Source organism: Cimex lectularius, unplaced genomic scaffold (genome assembly GCF_000648675.2).
Source record: "Cimex lectularius strain Harlan isolate CLEC.00 unplaced genomic scaffold, Clec_2.1 scaffold41, whole genome shotgun sequence".
Taxonomy (NCBI): domain Eukaryota; kingdom Metazoa; phylum Arthropoda; class Insecta; order Hemiptera; family Cimicidae; genus Cimex; species Cimex lectularius.
The window spans coordinates 1095508-1109665 of NW_019393011.1; the positions used below are offsets into that span (position 1 = coordinate 1095508).

The window sequence follows — 14158 nt, forward strand, 5'->3', positions numbered from 1 at the left end:
AACAATTACAAAATTTCAAAATCATAATCACAAACTTTCAAAACTTTATGTTCCCTTATGTTTTATGTTGTTTATCGATTTTTCACAGTATGCACAATATGAGTTTCCTTTCCTGTCGCAGAAGCCGCATCGTCTCCTTTTTATGGTTGTACTATTGTCAGAAGATGCTGCCTGTCTTTTTAGCTTGTTGCCTAGCTGTTCACCTATCATCGCTATTAGATTCCTCGGAAGACGTTCGTTAGCGAATTTTTCTGCATCCACGGCTTAGCCAACGCAATGGCTAAATTTTTGAGAATCGTCGACCGGATCATGTTAGGGTATGGCTAAAATGCAAAAAGGGTTAAATAATAAAAATTATTAGAGCATAAGTTATGCTACGGTGAGGTTGAATCTGACCTACACATTTCTACTACATGATTTCTACAAACTATCGTCTCTTATATTCCTAGAGAACTGATTAAAGGACTTGCAGCATATTGTACATTACATTCGACGACTTCGGACCTCCTACATTTCTACTACAGTTGGGTCTGATCCGACCAAAGGGGAGATAAGTGAAGAACCTTATCGATGTGATCGAGCCAACAGCTTCCACACGACTGAGGAGGAGGTGCCCATGGATGACAGATTGAAGCACATTTTATGTTGGCCGTGGCACGTCATAAAAATTTCACCTGGGTCGGATCCGAGTAGAGGAGGGTTAAGTTTGTAAAGAATTTTTTTATATTTAAAAAGTTTCAAGCAAAGAAGAATGGAAATTAAAATGTAAAATTATAAAAAATAGGACCACATAGAATAAGATAGAAATATAAACAAGAAGAAATATTTTTAATATGAACAGAACAATTCTCAGGGGAAATAGTATCATTAACATACTTTTACTTACAATAAAATATATTTTACTGGTTCAAAGACAGCAGAGAGGGGAAAAAATGGCATCTTTTGTCCTTTGAGCAGGGCAGCGGTTCTGTGGTTTCCGCCTGTCTCAGTTTTATCATTCAGTAAGTACCATTAGAATTAAAATTAAGGCAGGTACATTGACTTTTTTTTAATCTGGCAATATTTCTTAATTTAGTCACATAATAACAAAATAAAAATCTATCAAATTTCCTTAAGGTGACTTGTTTTCAAAAATGTAGTATATGTTGCATCCCTACATCCAAAGCTTTCTTTATAGATGTATCATTGTCAGTAGACACTATTAGCTCACAAATCCTTTCAAAAGAGACAGATTAGGTGACCATTTTGAAGTAAGGTGATAACCAAAAATACAGATCACAAATTTTTACTTTAAAAAGAACCAATGAACCACCCAAATTAGAAATACAAAATAAACTCTTTCCCTAGAAGTAAAGAGACGTAGGTATGTATTTAGAATGTTGATTGCTTTCATATAAGTAAAAAACTAACTTAAGCTCATGCAAGATCCTATGTTCTATCCAATTAACACAAGAAATCTAAACTTAAACCAAAAACCTACTGTATAAACCACCTCCAGACCTCTACTCAATTATGATAATGAAGTACAGGATACAAAGACAAAATAAAATCTTAAAAATAACAGTAAATGCCCATAGGTCTAGTCTCTGTTTGGAGGAAGTTGTTGAAGACAAGGAGGATCAAACTCAACGAAATCAAATTCCAGCAAATGATCTTCACCCTTTGTCATATCACCTCTACTCCAATCTACAACTCTGTCCTCCCCAACAACAAATATCCGCTATTTGGGACTTTGTTTCCACAAAAGGCTTAAAAGTCCCACACTCTATTCCAAGAACAGAACTGAACAGACAATATAAACTAACTAATAAAGACTACGTGAGAACAGACCAAAACCGCAAAACAAATTATTCATATACACATCAATACTACCCCCAATCTGGAAGTATGGAATTGCCCGACAGTTCAATTCACCTAAGCAGTCCAACCTCTAAAGAATCCAGTCATGTTCATAATCCTTCGAACCATAGCCCAAGCTCCCAATTCATATCCAACCACACTATCCATACAGATTTTCAAATCTCGTTTTTCCTCCAAACCACAAAAAATTAATACAGACTCCTCCAACAAACCCTAGGCACTATTAACCCTCTAATCTACACCTTTCATCCTGAACCCTACAATCAAGTTGCTTAAAACGACAATGGTCACATTTAATCCAATGTCAGGAAAGTAAATAGTACTGTGATCAAATTGTAATTAATATATTACTTTTCCATTGTTATAATCTTCTAATGTAAAAATAGTTAAAGACAACGAAATTGTTTGTAGTGCTCTAGCCCTATTGTAACATGTAAAACATTTAAAAAAGTAAATTAAAAGTTTTAAAACTGCTTTTTTGGGCTTTTTTGTGTTGTAAAAAAATTTAATATTGCACATATGATCACAAAATGATAACTGCCCTTTTCTCTTTCAGATTACATAACAATTTTAGATTACAAAGATTCAGATTACAATTTTCGTTTTAGAAAAATTGTTCGAGAAAAATTACTATTTGAAATTCTATATAGCAAAGACGGATTACTTTTAAAAATTTGTTGATTTTCGGCTATGCTTCAGAAAAAGTTCAAACAGGATTATGATGAGTAGAAAAATTCTTGAAAGACACTTGTACAAAAGATAGTTTTAGGTATCGATTAATTAACGAACTAATTAATAAATTAACGAATTAAAATAAGCGTTAAAAGAAGTAAAAAAATAATAATAATAAAATAAATAAAAAGAAGAATATCAAAACAGGGGCGTCGGTGGCCGCAACGGTGCGTTGACACAGCGCTCATCACTGTAAGGTAAAGGTCCTGGGTTCGAACCCGACCTCTTACAAATGTGGTTTTTTTCTCTAAACACGGGCACCCCTAGAGTTGATATAACCTCTGCTGTTGAAACATTTCGTAATATTATTTTTGTACGAAATCCGTTATTCCACGCAATAATTTTACAAAAAAGTCAATAGATTCATTTGTTTGGGGGATATTTATTGTTTAGTATAATGATATATAACATTTGCTGTATTATTTAAATTTTAAGATGTTATTAATGCAAGCTTTTATCTTCTATCTACTGATACTAGTCGTTTCGTTATTTTAAAAAAAGCTCAACTTTTGTTTGGAAAGTGCTACATATTCATCATTTTGTTGTTCTTTATTGTTATCATGGAAAAATTACTTTTAGTAAGCTCGCCCTTTGATGAAGGGTAAAGGTCAGATCGAAAATATCCAATCAGCACGTACTCAAGTGTATTTTTGAATATATTTGGCAAATTATTTTATCAGAATTGTTTCAGTAGTATAATTATTATAGTTTTGGTAATTTGATATAAAAATTAAACCATATGAATGTATATGTGAATAATATCCATTGACTGAGGACCACGTCCAATTTTGACGTCAAAATTGGACGTACAAATTTATTTTGTCCAGCCTCGCCAAAAAACAGGACAGGAATAAGGATCGAAAGCGCATGACCCAGCTAGAGCCTAGAGGACCGAGCGGGAGAAAAGCTCCGAAGTGGGGGTGGCGGCCAGAGCAGGGCTTTTGAAACTTGTTAGTCGATATCAAGTCCTGAAAGCTTTACCAGTCTCCTTGACCGCCTTGATCCACGCACATCTAAAAATCAAGGTCAGGTAACAAATAAAATCACCCGTTGAATACTAAAAAACATGACAGATATTTCTATAAATTTTCTACGTTTTTGGGTAACGAAAAATCTAAAAAGAAACGCGCACTTATTTTTTGTTTGCACTGCATGCATCGTTAGTTTGTTACTTTCTCATGAAATTTTTATTGTAAGTTCATTTTCTAAAAATAAAAAAATTTTGTTCATTTGATTCAGTGTTACAATTTAAATTATTTTATGAACAATCTTTAGTAGTAGATTATCTATAAATAAAATTAATTAGGTACTGTACAGATACATTGGTTTAAAAAACACAAGAATTTGTTTACATTGCTCTTTTTTACTCTTTTTACATCTTTGTTATAATGCCGAGGGAGAATCGCTGCGGCGGAGTGCTTTATAAGCTCCTTACCGTTCGCAAAACGAACGAGGGTGAAATTTAAATCAAGTGACTACTTACCCTCGTTTTACCATTCGAACTGAAAAACTTTGGGGGCGATGTAGTACGTACCCCCCCCTTTTTTTGCTCCATGGAGCAACTGGTTGTTGGAGCCTGGAGCCACTCGAGAGCGGGCGCCCCACAATTGGGTATGTGGAAAATTCATATGACAGGGTATAACTAAAAGGCAATTTTGTCAATTTCGACCGGATAAAATTCCCTTTGAGATTTTATATTTTTCAAGGGGACCTGGAAATTATATAAAGAAAATAATATGATCGACTACCTCTAGTGGATACATCTATTTAAGTAATTGTTAATAAATGCGTATGCATCATGAAACACTAACTTTAATTAAAGAAAACACCATTTGTTTAATTCAATATTATATCTGAATTGTTGAGGAGGAAGGTTGTTTTGTTCTTATGAGCGAGAAAAGGTGAGAATTAGAGAAATGGAGACAAACTGATAGACAGCTAGTGGAAAAAGAGAAAAGGAGGGAGGGAGAGAAAGAATATAACTAAACGATATTTTTTTTATAGTTAAGAGAGTGAGAGAAATAGAGAGACAGAGAGAAATGGGATAGAAAGGGAGTGAGAAGGAGGGATGGAGGGAGAGGAAATATAAAGAGATTGGCTGAAAATGTGACCTACAGAAAGGGATAGTAGATAAATAGTGAGAGATGGAGAATAAGAGAGAGTGAGAAAGAGAGAGAGAGAGCGTGAATGAGAAAGAATGAATATAAATAAACGAGTTTTATTTATAGTTTAGAGAGTGAGAAGAAGGGAGAAAGAGAGAGAGAGAGAGAGATAGAGAGAGAGAGAATGAATATAACTAAACGATATTGTTTTATAGTTTAGAGAGTGAGAGAAAGAGAGGGATGAGATAGAAAGAGAGAGGGAGAGAGAGAGAGAGACAAGGAGGGAGGGATGGAGAGGAAATAGAAAGAGATAGACTAAAAATGTGACCTACAGAAGGGGAGAGTGGATAGATAAATAGTGAGAGATGGAGAATAAGAGAGAGTGAGAAAGAGAGAGAGAGAGAGAGCGTGAGTGAGAAAGAATGAATATAAATAAACGAGTTTTATGTATAGTTTAGAGAGTGAGAAGAAGGGAGAGAGAGAGAGAGAGAGAGAGAGAGAGAGAGAGAGAATGAATATAACTAAACGATATTGTTTTATAGTTTAGAGAGTGAGAGAAAGAGAGAGATGAGATAGAGAGAGAGAGAAGGGGGGAGGGAGAGGAAATAGAAAGAGATAGACTAAAATGTGACCTACAGAAGGGGAGAGTGGATAGATAAATAGTGAGAGATGGAGTACAAGAGAAAGAGAGAGAGAGTGTGTGAATGAGAGAGATGAATATAAATAAACGAGTTTTATTTATAGTTTAGAGAGTAGAGTGTAAGAGATCAGGTAGAGTGAGAGAGAAGGAGGGAGGGAGAGGAAATAGAAAGAGATAGACTGAAAATGTGAGAGACAGAAAGGGACAGTGGATAGGTAGATAATGGGAGATGGAGAATAAAGTGAGAGAGAGAGAAAAGAGAGAGGCGGGAGGGAGAGAGAGATAAGAGAGCGAAGGAAAATGATGTATTAAAAAGTATATTATACTAATTATTTTATATTGTGGAAGTGTTGGTTCGATTGACATGCTTTTTCTTTAACCTATTTCTTTAAATTAAACAATAATTTTAGATTAATTATTTTTAATTATATAGATACACTAGGTGATAGATAGAGAGATAGAGAGATAAAAACATGTATGAGATTGATGTATCACTTGGAAATGTGGGTATATATGGCTTTGTTATAATTAATATAAATGATTAATTCAAAAAAATTCATTTACAAATGAATAGTGGGATAATAATAAATAATGGGTTGTTTTAATTGCACTGAGGGTTTCGGGTGCAAATTATTCGATAATATCGTTCAATATTCATTCCTTCCATTCATTCCGAATAAAATGGAAAAGATTAAATTTACGTTAAATTGCACATTACATTTGTTATATTGATTCTATCCGAAACAAGATTGTCTACTGAAATATAAAACATATATGAAATATTTGAACCGGGTATTTTCCTATTCCGTCTAATTCCAGATCTGATTCCATGCCGTAACCCTCGGTGCCAGTACCGGTTTGGCGGTGAAAAAGAAAAAAAGCGAAACTGTCGTTTGCCATCGGTAAATAAAAGGGTTTCCGCTTTACAATCACACTGTATTTTTCCTCAATGTTCTTGCCCGACGAGGGGCGTCTTTTTAACGTTTTGTCTCCAATGGACAACGAGTGCCATTTCGAACTAATCAGCGATATTGATTGCAGCCATGGTCGCCCGATGATAAAATCTATCGGTACGATAGCTGTTTCTCTTTGCTGAATATCGCCAAGAACAAAAAAAAGGTCAAGAGGTTAAACCTGTATAAACCTTTCAAGAAATCTGTCTTTTGTAAAAAATGCATAAATGTATCACAACTGATGGCAATAAATGTTTCTTGCAACCTCTTGAAAAACTAGTCTGCAAATTTAATGTAACGATAATATAATGGATAAATACATTTTTATAATTAATAAGGCTACTGTTCTGCGAGTTCAAGGAGATTTTTAATATGATTATTAATAAGAACTATAATAATAATTCTGTCAATTAATTAATCTCTTTAGGTAAAAAAGGTATCACAACATGAAACAAACACAGCCAAGAAAAAAAGATAACAAATAAAGTAAAAAAAATAATACTGTAATAATAATGAATGTAAAAAAACACGTTCTTCAAATAAAGATTATTATTATTTCCATTATATTTCGTGGTCCATCAATTAATTAATCGTTTTATGTAAGGTTTTGGTCGAAATGAAAAAGCTAGTGCCACGAGCGGGATTCGAACCCACGACCTTCGGCTAAATACCCGCCGCTCTACAATAGTTCAAGTGGTAGAGCAGCGGGTATTCAGCCGAAGGTCGTGGGTTCGAATCCCGCTCGTGGCTCTAGCTTTTTCATTTCGACCAAAACCTTACATAAAACGATTAATTAATTGATGGACCACGAAATATAATGGAAATAATAATAATCTTTATTTGAAGAACGTGTTTTTTACATTCATTATTATTACAGTATTATATTGTTTACTTTATTTGTTATCTTTTTTCTTGGCTGTGTTTGTTTCATGTTGTGATAGCTTGTTCAAGTTTATATTATAGTGTTTTTATTTTATTTTTCAATTTATATGTATATGCATACAATGCCAGCAAAAATAATTTAACTCTCTTATCCAATTACCAAAAAACTTTGTTGTTCAATATCCAAATGGGTTAAATTTGTGTTGAATTATTTAAGCATAATTAACATTTCCTTGTCTCTCAGATCTTAGAACAAGTTTTGAAATTGTATAGATCCTCGGCTTTTGATTAATAACAGATTATCCTGTGCTTTTGATGTCTATAGGGGCAATTAATGTTATTAAAACTAATGTTAAGATTTAATATATAATATAATGTTAACTTATTGCTGGATAAAGAGCTTGGAATGATAATTTATTGTAAAAAAACATAATGGTATGAAATATAATTTGCTTGTATTTAAGGCTAGTTTGAATTCTTCCTCAACGGAGACTGGATTTTTTCCTTATTTCAGTATTCTTCGTAATTTTTTTCTATATTTAATCGTTCTGTTATATTCAACGACAGAAAGGGCATGTTATCGTCAAACTTCGCCTAATGGAGACCGGGGATGTAAATTAACCGCTTCCGCCTTCGCTCCTCCGCAGCTCTTCCTCATTTTTAACCGGTGACAAGCTTAAACCTGCTGAAACACAAAACTAAACCAGTTCCGTGAAATAAAACGTAACGTCGAGCAGACCCATTCCGACCATGGGAGTCGATCGATTAAGAAAACTCGGTGGAATGGAGTGATGGATGTGCACGAATATAATCAAGTTCAAAGGTTTACGGGCTGATGAAGTTTTGTTTTAACTCGATTTCTCCGTTTGGTAAAAAGCAATAAGATAGCGTTTAAAACAACGTACATTTACATTCTTCTTGCCTGTTTTTTAAAGAGAAAATTTTTTCCTCTGGTGCTTTTCAAAACATAAAAATTCTAAATTGTTTTAAACTAAACTTTTTAATTTACTTCATAAACATGTGCATTTTGTTTGAAAAAGAAGAAAATTGTTATATCATAAGGAATACCATATCTTTTTTTGTAATTGGCCAAGGACGTTGAAAACAATGAGAAGATGGCTTACCTGTCAGGTCGTAATTTACATTTGAATGGCATGACTGCAGGTCTGTTATTCCAGAAAACCTTAAATTGGACATAAATTGCGTGTTATGAACGTGATTATTTTAAATGGACGGCGTGACCTTCTGTGACCCTGTTAACGTATGATCCGCAGAACTTACTCTTGTGGCCGAATTGAAATTCGGAACCACCCATGAACAGTACTCAATGATCCGACAAGGGTCTCTGTGAAATTTACTGTCCTCAATAAAACCTATGACTATCCTTTGTAATATAAACACTCAACTCCGTTCTCATTGAATTTCGAATAACAATTCTCCCAGGAAAAGGATATTGTATCGGTATTTTGCCATTATAACGAGTGATTAATTTTTGAATTCTGATATAATTAGTAACCAGCCATCAATTATGTGTTATTTGATATTAAAAACGACCATGGATGAGAATAATAGAAATTCGGAGGCACCCAGGAACAGTGCTCAGTGATCCGACAAGGGTCTCTGAAATTTACTCTCCTCAATAAAACCTATGACTATCAAATTCACTAGTTTTCGTGGTCCGGTTGACCAATTAATATCTTTCAATTAATTAAGGTTTTTTAGTTGAGATAAAAAAGTCAGCGTCACGAGCGGGATTCGAACCCACGATGTTCGGCTAGATACGCCGCCGTTCTACCACTTGAGCTATCGTAACCTCGATCCACTCGGACACCAACTTCCCATCTCAACCCCACCTTTTGAGTTTTCCCTCCTTTTTGCCATTTTTCAAATCGAATCCCCCTCGTGACACTGGCTTTTTTTATCTCAATTAAAAAAACCTATGACTATCCTTTGTAATATAAACACTGAACTCCGTTCTCATTGAATTTCCAATAATAACTCTGCCAGGAAAAGGATATTGTATCGGTATTTTACCTTTATAACGAGTGAATAACTTTTGAATTGTGATATAATTACAAACCAGCCATTAATTATGTGTAATTTTATATTAAAAACCCCCATGGATGAGAATAATTAGAACCTTTATACAAATATGTTTTGATGTTTCAATCCGACCATTTATTTATTAATACTTAGATTTTTATTTGATCGAACTATTTTTATAAATACATTACTACTTAAAAAATATGACAGATATGAAATGAATTCAGAATTCGGTGTTTTGACCGCTACAAATGCGTTTAATTTGCAAAAGCCCGAAACGTCCCGAGGGCAATATAATTCCAGAAACCAAAATTACAGTACGAGACCCAGAGATGATGCATTCCTCAACGAGGAACCCAGCAATTTAATAATACTGTGTTATAACGGCCCTCCAATTGAAACAATATTACCACGCTTGAGAATGTACGGTTAAAAGAGTAAACAAGGCCAAGTAATGTTATAATTTAATTTAATCTCTTTGTTGTGTTTTCTCATTCATTTGTCAACTTGTTGAAAAAATTGGAAATTAGTTTTCCTAAACCATTTTCCATTGACAATCATCATTGTTAAGGGATTACATATATAGACCCTCTTATTTTATCGCGAGGTACTTAACACGACAATAAATCCCTGCATATGTTACATAAATTTGGTCACTGCTGATAAATGACATTAAAAAACTAAAACCTACACAATATGCGATGGAGAGAAGTGTATTAGACAAAAGAAAAACGGGCAGCATTAGAAATGAAACAACAAGAAAAATTACTAGGCTTGAAATGTGAAAAATGTAATAAAGAAAAACAGCATTACAAATGTCGATAAATGGACAAAATTTATACCAATTTAGTAAGATGGAGAAGAAGAGGTAGATTTATAATAATATAAAACAGAAAAACGCTGGGATGAAGATCTGTGCAGGTGACAATTGGTGGAGCACGGCGAAAACAGAGAGAATTGGAAAAATATCGGGTCAAACATTAAAGCATAATTTCTAAGATGTTTGTATTCTGTTAGTCTTGTAAAGAAATCTGACTAAATGTAAATTCAAATACATATTTGTACATATTAGAAATGTGATCATAGTATGTTTATTCACACGCTCTCAGCAATAACATCAATGCCAAGCTGCACACGGAGGACATGCCATGAGAAACCAGGCAATTCTGGACTAATTCTGGCAGTCAGTGTGAACGATTAACGTGCGAGATTTCGAGGCCATCATCGATTAAGGCTTAAGAGAGGGCTCGAGCCATAGGTGTTAGGATGGATGGAATGGATTAGTGACGTACTAAGGAGCTTTGACGATTTGTCTGAGGACTTTGATCCGAAAGATTGGATGCGCTGGATGTTAGAAAGCTTGGCAGAACTACACAGTTCCATTCCGTATTTCCAAAGTGGTCGTCCAGAAAAGTCTTGTATAAGGTTAGTTTAGCGATGACGGACAACATGGATTTCGGTCCTAGAAGTCTTCGTAGTTGTCCAAGTCTTCTGTTATGTGGCTGTCTCTTAAGTCTTCGTGGGAATTCCGCGTCAGTCTGCTGTATAAGTATTTGACTTGAATGAAAGTCGATATCTCTTTGTTGTTCATATATAGTGTAGGGCAAGACTGTTTTTTCAACCTGACGTACGCTGAGTACATTTTTCTTTATACAGTCCTATCCTCTACTTTTTGCACCAGCCTTAAACTCAAGGTGTTCTTGGGTAGGATTGAAGTTCGAGGACAAAATTACTCTATCGTCCGAGTAGGTGGTGATGATGGTATTTGGGCGTATAGGTGGCTCAGAAGTACAAATAATATAAAGGACCAAGAATGCTCCCTTGTGGGACTCCAGCTTGTATCGGTCTGATTTCCGATAAATCGTTGTCACATCTCACTCTGAAGGTGCAATCGGTAGGATTGCTAGACCCAATCAAAAGCTCATATCTAGGATCGTGCCCAAGCAATCCTGTTTGTACTCTAGAGCGGAGGAAATGATGTAAATAACTCTGAAATCTTGTTGTATCTTAGAAGGATGTAGGCAAAAGCCGAATTGCTGAGACGGAATTATTTTATGAGTATCTAGGACGGAGATTAATAACTTTAAAAGGAGACTTTCGAGGATTTTGGACATTGCAGGAAGAATGCTGTTGGGTCTGTAAAATGACATGTGGTTGGGAGGTTTGTGAGCTTTAGGAATGAGAATAACGACGGAATATTTCTTTAATGCTTTTATTGGACTTCCACAAAAATAAATTTTTCAAGAGCCACAAGTAAATTTCTGACGAATAGATGGTTGAAAAAATATAATATTTTGAATACTGAGGAAGGATTGAGGATCTGACCGTGCTTAAAAGAACCGTTTTTTTTTTCTTTTGAGGTGCGAAATTAACTGGCAAAGTTTGTGACGCGAGTAGTATGATACACAAAAAAAAAATTTAAACTTCATTTTTTGTAATGTTGACTAATATAATAATTACACAGGAGATCTTAACATCCAATTACTCGGACGAGGGATCAAACCAATTTACAATACTTTCTTCACATTATTCACAAGTAAAAATTCATGGGATAAGCCGAGATTCGAACCCAGGGCAGTTAGCGTGGCAATATGAAAAAGAGTCGGACGCCCTAACCACCCTGCAACCGCGGTCCCCAATATAATAATATATTACAAGACACTATTCAGATAGATTTAAAATATATATCAACACCAATTTTATCCTTAAAAAACCACTCCAAAATTAGATATAAATATTTACTGACAAATCTCATTTATATTATTTACACTCTGGTTTTAAGACTACTCAGAAGATAAACTACGAACCCTTTTGTCTCAAATTTTATTCCACAACCGAACAAGGCTCAAGTTTTCAATCATCCAGCCTCCTTGAAATTGCTTCAGTATTTGCGAAGGATGGGGAATAGGATCGCGCCCAGAGGAGGCGGAATAATCAATGAGCCTTTCAAACACCACAGTAACTTTCTCGATTTTGGATATTCAAAACTTTCTTCTCGTGTCGATCTAACGGCGTTTGTTATCACAAATGCAAAAAGCAAATTGGTCCAATTATTAAATCCTGGTGTTTGAAATACGCCAATGATACTTTTAGTAATAAATCCACGACAATTTGACAGCACCCAATCCTTTGAGGGCCCATTGCGTTTCGAGGTAAATAATAAAAATTAGTATTGTCACAGAATTTATTTAGCTTTAGTTAACTGTTTGCATTTTTGATTAAATAATCAAAAAACAACTAGCTTTTTAAAAGTGCAAACCGACTTTGATCATTATGTTTTTTGTTATAAATTTTTAAACCAGCCTGGTATGTACAGAAAAACAAAATACAAATACATTTTTTTAAGACTCTGTTCTTATCCTAGTTACCAATGTCGTCGGCTATTTGAGACTTAAATTGACAAAAAACGCTTAAAACATCCACACTCGACTCCGAAAAATAGAACTGAACTGATGATATAAAGTAATAAAAAAACTACTTGACAACAGATCCAAACTCACATAATTACTACAACCAAACTAAACCAAGCGTTCCAACTTCTAAAGAATGCAATCACTAAAGTGCGAAATCATGCGAACTATTTCCCAAGCTTCCTACTTCATACCCTGCCTTACTCTCTTCACGGACTTTCAGATCCCATTTGTCCCGAAAACCGCAAGAAGTCGATACAGACGCCTCCACAAAGCCCTGGACACTAATCCCAACTCCCTAGTCGAACACCTTTTCATCTCGATCCTTTCCTGATCCTTTAAGACCCCTAAAGCGCCAATTCCTTCCTAGTGAAAGTGTAATTAAAGAATTACTTCTCAACTTGTATAATCTTATAATATAAAAATTCAAAAATTCATTCTTGTAGCACTTTAGCTGTTCTAAATAATAATGAAACAAACAGAAAGTTCTTATTGTTTTAAAGTATACCTAGCTTGTATAATACAATTCTTATAAATTTAATTACATTTGTTTACTAAATAAATTTAGTTATATATTAATTTTGCACATTAATTGGTGTAATGCATTTTTATAATAAAACAATTGTTTAATGATAGTAGGTCGAAAAATGCCTTAAATGCCTTTGATACTAAGATATCCCTATTCTATATATATGTATGTATGTGTGTGTGTGTGGGTGTGTGTAACAACGTCCCACGATTGCAGTGGCCACGTATCCTATATCGAGGAGGCAGTGTTAGACAATGATATGAAATATGAACATTATCAGACCGAATTAATAATATAGAATAGTGAACAACCTTAAATATATCGATTTTAATTTCCAAGATGCTTACCCTAAAAGTGAGAGTTCACCTTAAAAAGGTTAAAGATGAATATGGGAATTTACCAACCAAAATCTATTAATCAGTAGATGAGGATTCTCCGTATGAGTTTCTCATCATGTACGGTTCCCATCATAAAGAGATGTTTGAGTTGGAGGCAGTCATAAAGCATGACCAAAGAAAATCAATACAGAAATATCGAAGTAACTCTACCAGCAGATATTGCAGAAATGTATATAGATGAGAATAAAAACTTTGTATTTAAAGAATTTTGTTTAGAAGAGTTTATACAATCAATTTACGAAAGGGAACACCAGAATGAAATTAAACAAATGGGACTGTCATTGTCAGAAGTAGAAAGTCCGTTTGTTCTAGATAAATTTAGTGGTGGAAGTCAAAAAGCGTAGTCATGGTTGCTGGATTTTGAAAAGGAATGGGTACCATATGGAATTATTAATGTTACCATATGGAATTAATTATTAATTTATTAATTTAAAAAAAAAACAGGTTTTAGAAAATGGGAACAGATGGACAAATTCATTTTTTTTAAACCTATGCAGATTGATTTTGTGTGTGTGTGTGTGTGTGTGTGTGTGTGTGTGTGTATATATCGTAGATTTGAGTGTGGCAAAAGTAGACCTGGATATCTCGGAGTCGATCATTCTTTAAGAA

At 34.3% G+C, this 14158-nt stretch overlaps 1 protein-coding gene and 1 long non-coding RNA gene across 2 annotated transcripts in view; one reads left to right on the forward strand and one right to left on the reverse strand.

Annotated features, from left to right (window-relative positions):
• Positions 1–142: 142 nt before the first annotated feature.
• On the reverse strand, positions 143–13976 carry LOC106663860. Its single transcript, XR_001340101.2, has 2 exons — positions 13499–13976; positions 143–323 (listed from the first exon to the last, which is right to left on the reverse strand). It is a non-coding gene; the product is annotated as an uncharacterized LOC106663860 (long non-coding RNA).
• The window catches only part of LOC106663859, a 29871-nt gene continuing 19226 nt past the window's right edge, over positions 3514–14158 (forward strand). Inside the window, exon 1 of the mRNA XM_014389055.2 lies at positions 3514–3617. The gene's annotated coding sequence lies outside the window, so the exon portion shown is untranslated. The remainder of the gene's footprint in view (positions 3618–14158) is intronic.